This window comes from Macaca mulatta, chromosome 5 (genome assembly GCF_049350105.2).
Source record: "Macaca mulatta isolate MMU2019108-1 chromosome 5, T2T-MMU8v2.0, whole genome shotgun sequence".
Taxonomy (NCBI): Eukaryota; Metazoa; Chordata; class Mammalia; order Primates; family Cercopithecidae; genus Macaca; species Macaca mulatta.
The window spans coordinates 111426874-111444188 of NC_133410.1; the positions used below are offsets into that span (position 1 = coordinate 111426874).

Below are 17315 nucleotides of genomic sequence, written 5' to 3' on the forward strand. Positions count from 1 at the left end.
TTTAAAACTTTTGCCAGCATTTAAGACCATGTTTCCTGAAATATTCAAATTTCCAACCACTCCCTATTATATAAATGTACGAATTGCAACAAATGACTATTATCATTTGTTATCATGCTTTCCGTGTTGTCTTCTTATATTTGGAACACATTTCTCTAAAGTCATAATTCTATCAAAAGTGAGAAAATAAAAGAGATATCAAGAGAGTCAGTTTATGAAAAAAATGAAGGAACATATTTATTTTTGCTAATGAAAACTATTCAAATGTATTTAACAAGTAAGTACTAAATCTTATTTGCTCAGTAATTTTATCTGCATGGCCCCTATAGACTTATGAGCTTGTAATCCCTAGTATAGTCCCTGCGCACCAAGTCCTCACTCCAGACTACAAAACCATTATTGGCTGGTCTTTTGTAGGGCAGGAGTGTGCATACTGATGGGAAAGAGGTAGTCAGGCAACATATCCTTTCTGTGTTCTATAAGTGTATGTTGCTGTAGCGCTTTGATAAATGTTAAATAATAAAATTGTCTAGAAGCAGGAGACCTGGAGAAATGGGGAAGATATTACCCTTACATGGGAAAAAGAGAATGCTGATCTCTGAGGTATTTTCATCGGGCTGTTTTTGCCAGTACTGGATATATTAAACAGAAAAGAGGGAAAATTGTCAAAATGTGGTCATTTGTACTCCATAAAAGAATAATGGCCTCTTTTCTCTTTTCCAGTATACTTACATTTCCATTTGTCATATTGCTCACAAAAGTTTTTTGTTGTTGTTAAAGTCATACCTTGAAAATTTTGTGTAATAGCTCAGTTTTGTCTGAAATAGCAATATGTTAGCAACTCACAGTGTTGTATCTCAGAAATGTAGTCAAAGCACACACAAAAAAGATGAAATTCTTAATAACAGGGAGAACAAAGACTGGAAAATAAGCTTACTGGCATCTAGAACTAATTCCAATTAATTCTAAGGTTGAGAAAAGTTAATTGAGACAAATTTAAAAATCAGTAGTCTACCCCTACTGTCTATGAAACAAATCAGTCCTTTGCTCATAATAGAAGGTGGAAAGATATTTAATCCCTCCCTTACCTCCTGACCCCAGCTACCTCTCTGCTACATAAATGTTAATTTTTACAAGTACTCTGTGTCCCAGCTCTGATCTTTCCATGTACATGCATAAAATATTCCTTCCAGTTGAAAGTGGGGTGTAGGAGGGTAATGCTACACTTGGCTGGTCCTGGGACTCTAAAGTAAAGCTCTACAATGGAGGGATGGGAAGGTGAAGAAGTCTGTTAGAAATTTATGCACAGACTTAGATACATAGTGCCAGGGAATCATGTCCCACCTCTATCGTGGCAGCTGCATTAGACAAAAACCTGCTAACTCCTGGGATCTTGAGTTGTGAACTGCACCTATTAAAGATTTCTGCAGTCCATCCCTGAACACAGGGAAAGAACCAAAGGACATATAAACACCAAGAGCCTTGGTGAAAAATGATTCCATAGATGTGTTTTTGTTTTTTTGGTTTTTTGGGTTTTTTTTTTTGACAGAGTCTCGCTTTGTCGCCAGGCTGGAGTAGAGTGGCATGATCTCGGCTCACTGCAGGCTTTGCCTCCCGGGTTCATCCGATTCTCCTGCCTCAGCCTCCTGAGTAGCTAGGACTACAGGCATGCACCACCATGCCCAGCTAATTTTTGTATTTTTAGTAGAGACAGAGTTTCACCATGTTGGCCAGGATAGTCTTGATCTCTTGACCTCGTGATCCACCTACCTTGGCCTCCCAAAGTGCTGGGATTACAGGCATGAGCCACCACGCCAGAAGTATTAAAGATGAGAACAAACAAAAAGTTCATCAACTAAAACTACTCCAGAAGAAAGGAAGGATAATTTTTTTTTTGTAAAGACTCAGAATAATTATACTTCTGTTAGTGATTTATTTATTAATGAGGAAGGTTGTCAGATATCGTATCAAAAGCACCAAGCTATCAACATGGAAAAAATGGGAAATACACACACACACAAACACACACACACACACACACAGCACTTTTCAGCTACCAATGCATAACTGCTTAAATATGAAGCTTTTTATAAATATTTTAACTTTTTCAAAAGTTCTAAGGCAGTATGTGTTAATTTCAACTGAAATATCCCACTTTCAGGTTCAGTACTAGGCAGTTGGTGACAAAATGCAAGGGCCAAAAAAGAAAATGTCAGGAAAGTTTGAACTCATTAAAAAAATGGAAAATATGGAGAGGAAATAGCAGCAGAAAGTCAAGGGCCAAGGTTAGACTGAGATGAAAGCAAAATATGTGAAAGACATTTGAGCTGAGATACCAGAATGAGATTAAACATGTGACATGAAGAAAAGGTATTGACAAGAGGAAGTATGATAAAAATAAAATAAAATAAGAAGCTAAAGTTTCAACAGCAAAATAAAATCCACATCGGTCACAACAAAAGGGACTCACACTAGATGAAAATAAATCAGTGAATTAGAGAACATATTAAAGAAGGATTTGTTCTCAGTACATGGAAAGACCGAAAACTAATAAGATGTGGAGAACAGAGATACAACTCAAGTATGACAGGTTTTTTAAAACTAGAATAGAAAATACAATCAATGACTTTATTAAGCTAATCTTTGGAGAAGTGGGAAGTTGGAGGATGAATAATGCAGATCGAGTGGGCTCACTATGAGACACGAAAAAGTAAGGAGCGTTGTTTGTGTTTAAAAGCACCCTAGCAAATCTTTTTGATTCTAAGGAAAAAGAAACAATCTTAAAGTATTGAGCAAGTATTTTAACTTAGATTTTCTACTAAATTAACAAAATCCATTAAAAAATTAGAGAATCTGTGTTACAGAAACTTGAGATAATGGAATACCAAGTCTATTTGAGAAAAAAAACTGCAACTTAAGAAGTTTATATTTAGTCAGGTATTTTGTTCATGTAAGAAGAATATAAAATAATTTTTGGATATCCAAAATTTTAGAAAAGATAGCCATTCTGTCATTATGAAAGTATCAACCAAAAAATATGCTAACTAATGAGGAATTAAACAAAATAAAAAGCTTAAAAAGAAATTACAGTATTAAAACTACTGAAGTAAACTTAAATAATTATTGTAAATTTCTTTATAAGATATGAATGTAAAGTATTGGTGATAAAAAATATGTAATGTAACATAATTATTGCTAATTGAGTAGCAATAATCTGGTTACAATGACCAAAAAATATAAAAATACCTAGGAACTAGAAAGAAAATGTTTTTTCATTCATTACTTTATTAATAAAAAAAGATTTTAAAATCTGCATTTTAAAAAGTAACTACTTTCCAATTCCTTCATATATATGTATATACAAATACATATATATGTATAGTCTTTATAACCACATACAAAACAAGATTATGTATAACAGCAGTCATCACAATAAATTCATATCAGTTAAAACATTCTCACAGAGCAGGAACAGTCATTGAGGACAAATGTGTTAATCATCTGCATAGCAATCGTTCATTAAAACCTCAAAGATATGAGATAGATATTATTTTCCTTTCTAAAATGGATTGATTATTTGTAACCAAGGACACAGAGCTAAGAAATGGTAGAGGTGAAATTTGAACTCAATTCTGTTATACTCTGGAGGCCGAACTTGTAATCACCTTCTGTACTATTTCAGGTAATCATTTTAACAACTCTCACTACAACTTTCCTGAGCTTTAACAGAAGCCTGAAACACAACAAAGCACATTACACATATTAGCTCCTTCAACTCTTGCAACAACTCTGTTACAAGGGGATTATTTACCTTCATTTATAGACAAAGAAACTGGAGTTTACAAAAATGAAATGAGAAAGAGCTTTAAGCCCTCATCTACCTGGCTCCAAATACCATGTTATATAATCTCCCTCATAAAAAGATACACACTGAAATGTGGGCAAAAGACTGTAGTGGCAAAAACACTCCACCTCCATCTTCTTAGGGTACAAGCCAGGACTGAGAATTAAATTGATGTAAAATAGATTAACAAGAGAAAAGCTTAATAGTTTCACATGGCACTGGAGCCCTCAAAGAAAATGAAGACTCAAAAAAGCAGTTAGACAGTTACTTAGCTACTGAATTAGACAAAGAATAGTAAACTGTGAAAATGAGAGGCTTTGGGGGTGGAGCAAGATGGCCGAATAGGAACAGCTCCAGTCTCCAACTCCCAGCACGAGCGACACAGAAGGCCGGTGATTTCTGCATTTTCAACTGAGGTACTGGGTTCATCTCACTGGGGAGTGCCAGACAATCGGTGCTGGTCAGCTGCTGCAGCCCGACCAGCGAGAGCTTAAGCAGGGCGAGGCATCGCCTCACCTGGGAAGCGCAAGGGGGAAGGGAATCCCTTTTCCTAGCCAGGGGAACTGAGACACACAACGCCTGGAAAATTGGGTAACTCCCACCCCAATACTGCGCTTTAAGCAAACAGGCACATCAGGAGATTATATCCCACACCTGGCCGGGAGGGTCCCACGCCCACGGAGCTTCCCTCATTGCTAGCACAGCAGTCTGTGATCTACCGGCAAGGCAGCAGCAAGGCTGGGGGAGGGGCGCCCGCCATTGCTGAGGCTTAAGTAGGTAAACAAAGCTGCTGGGAAGCTCAAACTGGGTGGAGCTCACAGCAGCTCAAGGAAACTTGCCTGTCTCTGTAGACTCCACCTCTGGGGACAGGGCACAGTGAACAATAACAAACGCAGCAGAAACCTCTGCAGACGCAAATGACTCTGTCTGACAGCTTTGAAGAGAGCAGTGGATCTCCCAACACAGAGGTTGAGATCTGAGAAGGGACAGACTGCCTGCTCAAGTGGGTCCCTGAACCCTGAGTAGCCTAACTGGGAGACATCTCCCACTAGGGGCAGTCTGACACCCCACACCTCACAGGGTGGAGTACCCCCCTGAGAAGAAGCCTCCAAAGCAAAATCAGACAGGTACACTCACTGTTCAGCAATATTCTATCTTCTGCAGCCTCTGCTGCTGATACCCAGGCAAACAGGGTCTGGAGTGGACCTCAAGCAATCTCCAACAGACCTACAGCTGAGGGTCCTGACTGTTAGAAGGAAAACTATCAAACAGGAAGGACACCTACACCAAAACCCCATCAGTACATCACCATCATCAAAGACCAGAGGCAGATAAAAACACAAAGATGGGGAAAAAGCAGGGCAGAAAAGCTGGAAATTCAAAAAATAAGAGCGCATCTCCCCCGGCAAAGTAGCGCAGCTCATCGCCAGCAACGGATCAAAGCTGGACGGAGAATGACTTTGACGAGATGAGAGAAGAAGGCTTCAGTCCATCAAATTTCTCAGAGCTAAAGGAGGAATTACGTACCCAACGCAAAGAAACTAAAAATCTTGAAAAAAAAGTGGAAGAATTTTTCATGGCTAGAGTAATTAATGCAGAGAAGGTCATAAACGAAATGAAAGAGATGAAAACCATGACACCAGAAATACGTGACAAATGCACAAGCTTCAGTAACCGACTCGATCAACTGGAAGAAAGAGTATCAGCGATTGAGGATAAAATGAATGAAATGAAGCGAGAAGAGAAACCAAAAGAAAAAAGAAGAAAAAGAAATGAGCAAAGCCTGCAAGAAGTATGGGATTATGAAAAAAGACCAAATCTACGTCTGATTGGGGTACCTGAAAGTGAGGGGGAAGATGGAACCAAGTTGGAAAACACTCTTCAGGATATCATCCAGGAGAACTTCCCCAACCTAGTAGGGCAGGCCAACATTCAAATTCAGGAAATACAGAGAACGCCACAAAGATACTCCTCGAGAAGAGCAACTCCAAGACGCATAATTGCCAGATTCACCAAAGTTGAAATGAAGGAAAAAATCTTAAGGGCAGCCAGAGAGAAAGGTCGGGTTACCCACAAAGGGAAGCCCATCAGACTAACAACAGATCTCTTGGCAGAAACTCTCCAAGCCAGAAGAGAGTAGGGGCCAATATTCAACATTCTTAAAGAAAAGAATTTTAAACCCAGAATTTCATATCCAGCCAAACTAAGTTTCATAAGTGAAGGAGAAATAAAATCCTTTACAGATAAGCAAATGCTTAGAGATTTTGTCACCACTAGGCCTGCCTTACAAGAAACCCTGAAGGAAGCACTAAACATGGAAAGGAACAACCGGTACCAGCCATTGCAAAAACATGCCAAAATGTGAAGACCATCGAGGCTAGGAAGAAACTGCATCAACTAATGAGCAAAATAACCAGTTAATATCATAATGGCAGGATCAAGTTCACACATAACAATATTAACCTTAAATGTAAATGGACTAAATGCTCCAATTAAAAGACACAGACTGGCAAACTGGATAAAGAGTCAAGACCCATCAGTCTGCTGTATTCAGGAGACACATCTCACATGCAGAGACATACATAGGCTCAAAATAAAGGGATGGAGGAAAATGTACCAAGCAAATGGAGAACAAAAAAAAGCAGGGGTTGCAATCCTAGTCTCTGATAAAACAGACTTTAAACCATCAAAGATCAAAAGAGACAAAGAAGGCCATTACATAATGGTAAAGGGATCAATTCAACAGGAAGAGCTAACTATCCTAAATATATATGCACCCAATACAGGAGCACCCAGATTCATAAAGCAAGTCCTTAGAGACTTACAAAGAGACTTAGACTCCCATACAATAATAATGGGAGACTTCAACACTCCACTGTCAACATTAGACAGATCAACGAGACAGAAAGTTAACAAGGATATCCAGGAATTGAACTCATCTCTGCAGCAAGCAGATCTAATAGACATCTATAGAACTCTCCACCCAAAATCAACAGAATATACATTCTTCTCAGCACCACATCGTACTTACTCCAAAATTGACCATGTAATTGGAAGTAAAGCACTCCTCAGCAAATGTAAAAGAACAGAAATTATAACAAACTGTCTCTCAGACCACAGTGCAATCAAACTAGAACTCAGGACTAAGAAACTCAATCAAAACCGCTCAACTACATGGAAACTGAACAACCTGCTCCTGAATGACTACTGGGTACATAACGAAATGAAGGCAGAAATAAAGATGTTCTTTGAAACCAATGAGAACAAAGATACAACATACCAGAATCTCTGGGACACATTTAAAGCAGTGTGTAGAGGGAAATTTATAGCACTAAATGCCCACAAGAGAAAGCAGGAAAGATCTAAAATTGACACTCTAACATCGCAATTAAAAGAACTAGAGAAGCGAGAGCAAACATATTCAAAAGCTAGCAGAAGGCAAGAAATATAACTAAGACAGAGCAGAACTGAAGGAGATAGAGACACAAAAAACTCTCCAAAAAATCAATGAATCCAGGAGTTGGTTTTTTGAAAAGATCAACAAAATTCACAGACCGCTAGCAAGACTAATAAAGAAGAAAAGAGAGAAGAATCAAATTGACGCAATAAAAAATGATAAAGGGGATATCACCACCGACCCCACAGAAATACAAACTACCATCAGAGAATACTATAAACACCTCTATGGAAATAAACTGGAAAATGTAGAAGAAATGGATAATTTCCTGGATACTTACACTCTTCCAAGACTAAACCAGGAAGAAGTTGAATCCCTGAATAGACCAATAGCAGACTCTGAAATTGACGCAATAATTAATAGCCTACCAACGAAAAAAAGTCCAGGACCAGATGGATTCACAGCTAAATTCTACCAGAGGTACAAGGAGGAGCTGGTACCATTCCTTCTGAAACTATTCCAATCAATAGAAAAAGAGGGAATCCTCCCTAACTCATTTTATGAGGCCAACATCATCCTGATACCAAAGCCTGGCAGAGACACAACCAAAAAAGAGAATTTTAGACCAATCCCTGATGAACATCGATGCAAAAATCCTCAATAAAATACTGGCAAACCGGATTCAGCAACACATCAAAAAGCTTATCCACCATGATCAAGTGGGCTTCATCCCTGGGATGCAAGGCTGGTTCAACATTCACAAATCAATAAACATAATCCAGCATATAAACAGAACCAAAGACAAGAACCACATGATTATCTCAATAGATGCAGAAAAGGCTTTTGACAAAATTCAACAGCCCTTCATGCTAAAAACGCTCAATAAATTCGGTATTGATGGAACGTACCTCAAAATAATAAGAGCTATTTATGACAAACCCACAGCCAATATCATACTGAATGGGCAAAAACTGGAAAAATTCCCTTTGAAAACTGGCACAAGACAGGGATGCCCTCTCTCACCACTCCGATTCAACATAGTGTTGGAAGTTCTGGCTAGGGCAATCAAGCAAGAGAAAGAAATAAAGGGTCTTTAGTTAGGGAAAGAAGAAGTCAAATTGTCCCTGTTTGCAGATGACATGATTATATATTTAGAAAACCCCATTGTCTTAGCCCAAAATCTCCTTAAGCTGATAAGCAACTTCAGCAAAGTCTCAGGATACAAAATTAATGTGCAAAAATCACAAGCATTCTTATACACCAGTAACAGACAAACAGAGAGCCAAATCATGAATGAACTTCCATTCACAATTGCTTCAAAGAGAATAAAATACCTAGGAATCCAACTTACAAGGGATGTAAAGGACCTCTTCAAGGAGAACTACAAACCACTGCTCAGTGAAATCAAAGAGGACACAAACAAATGGAAGAACATACCATGCTCATGGATAGGAAGAATCAATATCGTGAAAATGGCCATACTGCCCAAGGTAATTTATAGATTCAATGCCATCCCCATCAAGCTACCAATGAGTTTCTTCACAGAATTGGAAAAAACTGCTTTAAAGTTCATATGGAACCAAAAAAAAAGAGCCCGCATCTCCAAGACAATCCTAAGTCAAAAGAACAAAGCTAGAGGCATCACGCTACCTGACTTCAAACTATACTACAAGGCTACAGTAACCAAAACAGCATGGTACTGGTACCAAAACAGAGATATAGACCAATGGAACAGAACAGAGTCCTCAGAAATAATACCACATATCTACAGCCATCTGATCTTTGACAAACCTGAGAGAAACAGGAAATGGGGAAAGGATTCCCTATTTAATAAATGGTGCTGGGAAAATTGGCTAGCCATAAGTAGAAAGCTGAAACTGGATCCTTTCCTTACTCCTTATATGAAAATTAATTCAAGATGAATTAGAGACTTAAATGTTAGACCTAATACCATAAAAATCCTAGAGGAAAACCTAGGTAGTACCATTCAGGACATAGGCATGGGCAAAGACTTCATGTCTAAAACACCAAAAGCAACAGTAGCAAAAGCCAGAATTGACAAATGGGATCTAATTAAACTAAAGAGCTTCTGCACAGCAAAAGAAACCATCAGAGTGAACCATCAGAGTGAACAGGCAACCTACAGAATGGGAGAAAATTTTTGCAATCTACTCATCTGACAAAGGGCTAATATCCAGAACCTACAAAGAACTCAAACAAATTTACAAGAAAAAAACAAACAACCCCATCAAAAAGTGGGCAAAGGATATGAACAGACATTTCTCAAAAGAAGACATTCATACAGCCAATAGACACATGAAAAAATGCTCAGCATCACTGGCCATCAGAGAAATGCAAATCAAAACCACAATGAGATACCATCTCACACCAGTTAGAATGGCGATCATTAAAAAGTCAGGAAACAACAGGTGCTGGAGAGGATGTGGAGAAATAGGAACACTTTTACACTGTTGGTGGGATTGTAAACTAGTTCAACCATTATGGAAAACAGTATAGCGATTCCTCAAGGATCTAGAACTAGAAGTATCATATGACCCAGCCATCCCATTACTGGGTATATACCCAAAGGATTATAAATTATGCTGCTATAAAGACACATGCACACGTATGTTTATTGCGGCACTATTCACAATAGCAAAGACTTGGAATCAACCCAAATGTCCATCAGTGACAGACTGGATTAAGAAAATGTGGCACATATACACCATGGAATACTATGCAGCCATAAAAAAGGATGAGTTTGTGTCCTTTGTAAGGACATGGATGCAGCTGGAAACCATCATTCTTAGCAAACTATCACAAGAACACAAAACCAAACACCGCATGTTCTCACTCATAGGTGGGAACTGAACAATGAGATCACTTGGACTCGGGAAGGGGAACATCACACACCGGGGCCTATCATAGGGAGGGGGGAGGGGGGAGGGATTGCATTGGGAGTTATACCTGATGTAAATGACGAGTTGATGGGTGCTGATGAGTTGATGGTTGCAGCACACCAACATGGCACAAGTATACATATGTAACAAACCTGCACGTTATGCACATGTACCCTAGAACTCAAAGTATAATAATAATAAAAAAAATAAAAATAAAAACAAACAAACAAAAAAATTTTAGTTTGGGATATTTCAGACATAGAGAAAACTAGAATAAACATTGTGATGAACAGCCTTCAACTCATCATCAAGTTCTATGAAATTACATACTATATCATTGAAACTCTGTGATACCTTCTCCATCTTAAATCCTTTCTCCACAGAATACTAGATTTTGTGTTTATCATCCTCATCTAAGCGTCTATTCCCATAGTGTAAACATTTGAATATGTCCACACAAAATACAGCATGATTTTTCAGGTGTTAAAAAAATTTATGTAGGCCGGGCATGGTGACTCACGCCTGTAATCCCAGCACTTTGGGAGGCTGAGGTGGGTGGATCACCTGAGGTCAGGAGTTGGAGACTAGCCTGGAAAACATGGCAAAACCCCATCTCTACTAAAAGTACAAAAAATAGCCGGGCATGGTGGCAGGCATTTGTAATCCAAGCTACTCAGGAGGCTGAGGCAGGAGGATTGCTTGAACCCGGAAGGCAGAGGTTGCAGTGAGCCAAGATGGTGCCACTGTACTCCAGCCTGGGTGACAAGAGCAACACTCCATCTCAAAAAAAAAAAAAAAGTAAATATTGTAATATCTTGCTCCATATGTACTTCTGCAATGTACATTTTTACTGAATGTTTCAGCAATGTATTCATGTTGATTTATGTAACACTAGCATGCTTGTTTACACTACTGAATTCCATTATATGACTACAACATAATTATGTATATCCAGCATCTTATTTATGAGCATTGGGTTGTTTCTAGTTTTTCACTTTTATAAAAAGCTGGAATGGATAATGCATGCCTTCTTTTGCACATGTGTGAGGATTTCTCTAATGGAATTGCTAAATCCCAAGCAAGTCATCTTCAAGTTTATTAAAAATTTTCAAATGTTTCTTCATATTTACATACCCAATCAGAGTAAATGCAAGTTCTCATGTCTCCGAATACTTAGCAGTATTTGCATTGCCCTATTTGTAAATTGTAGATTGTTTGCCAACCCGCTATGTGCAAAATGGTATTTTAGGTTGCTTTAATGTGTATGTCACTGATTATTACTGCGGTAGGTACCGTTTCATGGTTGTTGTCCCTTCCTATTTTCACCTATTTATAAGCCTTTCCCACTTATTGGGATGGAGATTGGTGACTTTTTCCTTATTAAATTGAATAAAGTCTTCTTAATTCTGAAAAAGAAATAAATAAATAAATATTAAAAAATTTAAAAAATTAAAAAAAAGAAAATGAGAGGCTTAAAAGACAAGAGTTATTCTAACAAGGTATCTACAGAATCCTTGTAGTCTCAACTTCTCCTCTTTGAAGCTAAGGATATTGCTTTTCCTTCTTGTATAGTGTGAGTGTCTTTACCGTAGGAATTTAGTCTTCTGCTTTTGGGAAACAACTGAAAGGTCAGAATGATCTTTCTTGCACCTGCTGTTTTTCAGTTTAAATAGATGATGTGCCAGAGTGCTATATTTTTAACTTCCTCAAGCCAAAACTATGCTCTGCTTTAAAAAGATACATCCCCCAAAACACCAAGGAAATACTCATTAATAAAATTATGTCAAGTGATAAATAAAAATTTAAAATATCACTAGACTAATGACCAAGGCATGTTTGTATACATTTTAACTCAATAGTTAACCAGAATAAGTTTTGCCAGTAAGTTATTTCAAATTTAAAGAAAAGGAGAATTTTTATATTATATGAACCATCTCATGGAGTAGAAATATTAATGTACTAGTTATTTTATTTTAAAAAACATGATGATTTCAGTTGATGAAAAAGACAAAATTATTGTTCAAGTATTCATAATTTTTTAAAAATCTTGTACAATAAGAAACAGAATAATTTCTTAACATTATCAGAAATATGTGATTAGTTCAGAAGTAGAGGTATTCCTGTTAGGAACAGGAAAAGATAAGGATACCCGCTATTAACATTTTTACTTACCATTATCCTGGAAGTTTCTAGCAACTGCAGTAACATGCATCTAAAATAAAACGTGTAATTATTGGGAAGGAGATACTTTCTCCATTATTTTTAGATGATATACATACATGCCAGAAGACTTGAAAACATCAACTATAAGACTCTTAAAAATTATTTTAACTAGCTGGATATAATTAATAAATAATTCACTTTTTTATATACCAGAATTATTTGTTTGGCAACATCATGAAAGAAAAGAAATTATTCACTGTAAATTCAAAACATACACAAAAAGTACCTATTAAAAAGATAGAATAATGCTATTTTCCTAATGGGAGATTAAATATTCTCAACTCTTTCTATAATAACTTATACATGTGAGGGAATCCCAATCATTTTGATAGGATACTTTTCCTTTAGGAAGAGAGAAATGACAGTTTGAAAGAATGTTTCTAAATTGATAGAGAAGATAATTAAAAAGAGGTGAAAGGTAATCCCTTGGGAAAAAAAAATTGAGGCCGGGCTAGTGGCCATATGTGATATTAAAGTCTGTTACTTATTCAATGCTTTAAGCTACCACACTCAGAGTTATAATGACACAAGAATCACTGGCAATGAAAGAAAGCTTTAGACTATAAAATTATTATAAAGTTTGTGTACTTCTTTGAATTGGATAATGCAAAATACTATCAAAAGTGAAACAGTACAAACACTCCCTCATCCTACTGGTGAGAGTGTATACGACAACACGTTCCAGGAAAGGAGATTGGCACTAAGTATACATCAATAGCTTTAAAGGTGGTCACACTCAAAAATTATATTTTTATGAGTCTATGCCAACCAAATAAATAATGCAGCCAGTGATTCGTATGAAAGACTTATAAGCTCCAAAAACATATAATTGTGGAGAAAAATGGAAACAATAAAAAATCCCTTAGTAAGAGAATGATTAAATACTTTATTGCATATACAAACTTTGGAATATAATGCTCCCATTAAAAACCATTTTTCAAAGAATATTTAATGTCGTGGAAAGATTCTTAGGCTACATGACTAAGAGAAAAAAACAGGAACTATGTCAGTGTAACCCTAATCAGAAAAAAGGAAAGAAGTGGATACTTAAGAAGGACCACCAAGATGTTTATGGTGCCTGTTTCTGAAGAATATAATAATGAGTGGCAGTTATTTCAGTTTTCAGTACTCTTCTGTATCTTCTAAGTGGTGGGGGAAAAAATCATGTTCTAAAATCACAATCATTAAAATAAAACATCAAATGCCAGATGTGGTGGCTCACACCTGTAATCCCAGCACTTTGGGAGGGCAAGGCAGGCAGATCACTTGAGACCAGGTGTTCAAGACCAGCCTGGTCAATATTGCGAGACCCCATCTTTACTAAAAATACAAAAACTAGCCAGTTGTGGTGGCACGTGCCTGTAATCCCAGCTACTCAAGAGGTTGAGACAGGAGAATCACTTGAACTCAGAAGGCGAAGACTGCAGTGAACCAAGGTGGTGCCACTGCACTTCAGCCAGGGCAACAGAAGGAGACTGCCTCAAAACGAAAACAAAAACAAAATGAAACAAAACAAAACAAACAAACAAATCTCAAAGAATATATGCAACTCTAAAATTAAGGGGATGCAGAGGCCTTACTTGGAACTTACAAATAAATCAATAGACCAAACATATCCTGACTTGCCCATATGGACCTGAGCTTATATACCTACCAATTCCCAAACTAAGTAACAAAAAATAACTTAAGATTTAAATCTTGGTCACTAGTTCTCGTTCTCTCGCCCTCTCGGTCTGTCTTTCTCTCTCTTTCTCTTTCTCTCTCTCTGTTTCTCTCTCTCTCTCTCTTTTTTTCTCTCTCTTTCTCTCTCTCTCTTTTTTTTTCTTAAGCCAGGGTGTGCTGTGTCACCCAGGCTGGAAGGCAGTGGCGATCTCAGCTCACTACAGCCTTGATCTTTCAGGCTCAAGCAATCCTCCCACCTCAGCCTCCCGAGTAGCTGGGACTACAGGCTGGTTTTTAGAGAGATGGGATCTCTCCGTGTTACCCAGGCTGGTCTGGAACTCCTGGGCTCAACCAATCCACCTGCTTCAGCCTCCCAAAGTGCCGGGATTACAGGTGTCAGCCACTGCACCTGGACCCTATTTATTTAAGTCCTATTATGAGAAGTTCTTTCCAAGTGCCACAAACTAATTTGGTATGATGGTACAGTATGGTGTGACATCACATGATATTTATAGTATGACATGGTACTTACAGCATGGTATATCTGGCATGGATTGAAATGGTATGCATTCCATGGGAAAGCCTATTAATCAAGTGGCAGAAATTTTTTATATTGTAAAAGCAATATAGTATTATTATAGAAAGATGGAGATCATAAGAAAATAATTACATATGTAATATGGCATCACAATAGAACAACGTATATTATCTTTTAAATTTTCTTTTCATGCTTTATTATGTATATGTATATTTTAACTTTGACACTTAAAATTTTTAATGTGTGTATAAGTTTGTATCCTGCTTTTGTACTTGTTATAATATAATAAGCACTTTCTATGTTGCCACAATCTTTATTTTTTTAATGACTACATATTTTTATTAAGTAAATATTTTCTATTTTAAATTACTTTTTGTTGGGCAATCAAGTTGTTTTCTTTCAAATTTTCAATAAAGTCCTTTCAGCCAGTCACCTAGTAAATAATTTTAATGAAAATCCCAATTTACATTCGTACCTAATCTGTATATTTATATACTTACTACAATGGGTTGGTTGATGTTTATATGACCAATATTTGATCAAATGGAAATACTTATAAAGAGAAATTTATTTAAAAGGAATTAACTTGTAAAAACTGTAGTTTACCTTGAAGCTTTTACACTAAGAGACAGGAGTCTACCATATATACAGTTAGCTGTCTGACAAATGTTTTTTAATGAAAATTATATTAAATTCATACTAATTCTTCTGAAGGTAAACCAAAAAAAATACAAAATTAGGAAGACGGAAAACCTTTCATTACCTCCTTTTCCTCATCAAATTGTTATCTAAATGCAATAAAGTAATCTTATAAACTCTACCAAAAATTACAGGTTGCATGTTTTGGTTTGACTTGTATACCCTTAGAATAAAAGGTAGTGAGATGCCTAAATCATTTTTCTTTGTAACTTGTCATGCCTAATCCTAATTTATCAAGACAAATGCTTTAATCTCTTTACTCTTAAAAAAAAGTAAAAGCAGATTTATGTAAAATTAGTTTAGTTGTAAACAACTCACTCTCAAAACAATATCTAAGACCTCTGCTGCTCCTAGCTTGTTCTTTTGTTCTTTCTGCACAATCATACAACTGAACACCATACCCCCCAAAAAGTCATCTTACTTATATTTTAATAGCTAGATTGAGAAAAAAAGAAAGGGTAATTGAAATAAATATTATTAAAAGGAGTTAGTATTTGTTAAGTTAAACTTGTACATATAGCAAAACTAAAACTGGTACGGTTTTCTGGGAAAACTTTTCTTGAGCTAACTTCCAGAACAGCAGAAAATCCAGCTGCCTGGGTTACTTGAGATAAAAATGGATTCACACTTAGGCAAAAGGATGACAGAAGTGAGGTGATAATTAAATGGCATAGCTGTTAAATGGTGATGCTCAACCTCTCTCCTCTGGCAGGGATGGCACATAGAATTCTACTGCTAACTGCATTTCATGAACTCTATTTTAGTGTGGAGGCCTATAAAAAGCAAACAGTATGAGAAGCAAGATCTCAATTGTTATCTGTACTTTTTGCTGCTGAGCAAGTTAGCGCTCTGGCTAACTTGTGCTTCTCCAGTTCCTCTGGGATTTCATGCTCCATCATCCTTAGAGGAAGATTTGGAGTATAGAATCTGTTGACATCTTAGTTCTGGAGGAATAGGTTCTGAAGAGAAAAGACAAGAAAAGACAAGTCAAGAAAGCCCCTGTGTTGAATGGAAATGGTGAGAAGGGAAAAAGTTAAAAAAAAAAAAAAAGAAAAAGAAAGAAAGAGGAAAAGAAAAGAAAGGGGGTGGAGAGAGAGAGAGAGAGAAAGAAAGAAAGAGAGAGAGAGAGAGAAAGAAAGAAAGAAAGAAAGAAAGAAAGAAAGAAAGAAAGAAAGAAAGAAAGAAAGAGAGAGAGGGAGGGAGGAAGAGAGAGAGAGAAGGAAGGAAGAAAGGAAGGAAAAGAGGGAGGGAGGGAAGAAAGAAAAGAAAGAAGAAAGAAAGAGAAAGAAAGAGAGAGAGAAAGAAAGAAAGAAAGAAAGAAAGAAAGAAAGAAAGAAAGAAAGAAAGAAAGAAAGAAAGAAAGAAAGAAAGAAGAAAGGAAGGAAGCAAGGAGGAAGGAGGGAGAGAGTGAGAGAGGAGAGGAGAGGAGAGGGAAGGAAAGAAAGAAAGCACATGTGGGAATCAGAATTATTGACCATAGAGAAATTTGATGTGCACGTGAATCTTTTTGGAAAGAAACCATCTGTGTGTCCGTGTTTCAAGATTCACTATTATAGTCCTTCTCGAAACTGAGAGAAACATTAGAGGTCATTCCAGAACAACCCCAAGGCTCAAGTCCTCTTTAAACATATAACATTTGCTATCAAATACTTGAAACCTCTTTTCCAGAACAACCAATCCTAATTATATCAACAAATTATTATTACTATAGAATTTGAATGTCCTCCTCATTTCCCAAATCCTTGTTAATATTGTCTGGATAGTCAAATTCATCTGTTTCTTTCTTGAAGAAGCACTCCCAGAAACGGGCAGATCCCTCCAAGGACAGCTGACTGGTATACAGTTAGGCAGGACTGGCTATTCTCTCCTTTCAGACTCTGTGGGCATGTTTAGATTTGATAGTATATTAAGACATGTTACCTACCCCTCCTGAAATAATACAAAAAGTATGTTGCACTTAATGGAAATATGTAAATGAGAAGGTACAAACTCAAATGAGTTCCAGCAGGTAGGCAGGTAGCAGACGTGTGTTGTCATCCAGTAACTCTAAGG

The 17315-nt window shown here is 37.0% G+C and overlaps 1 protein-coding gene across 5 annotated transcripts in view; it reads left to right on the top strand.

Annotated features, from left to right (window-relative positions):
• Positions 1–17315, top strand: part of BANK1 (B cell scaffold protein with ankyrin repeats 1) — a 319844-nt gene that overhangs the window by 287330 nt on the left and 15199 nt on the right. The window lies entirely within an intron of this gene.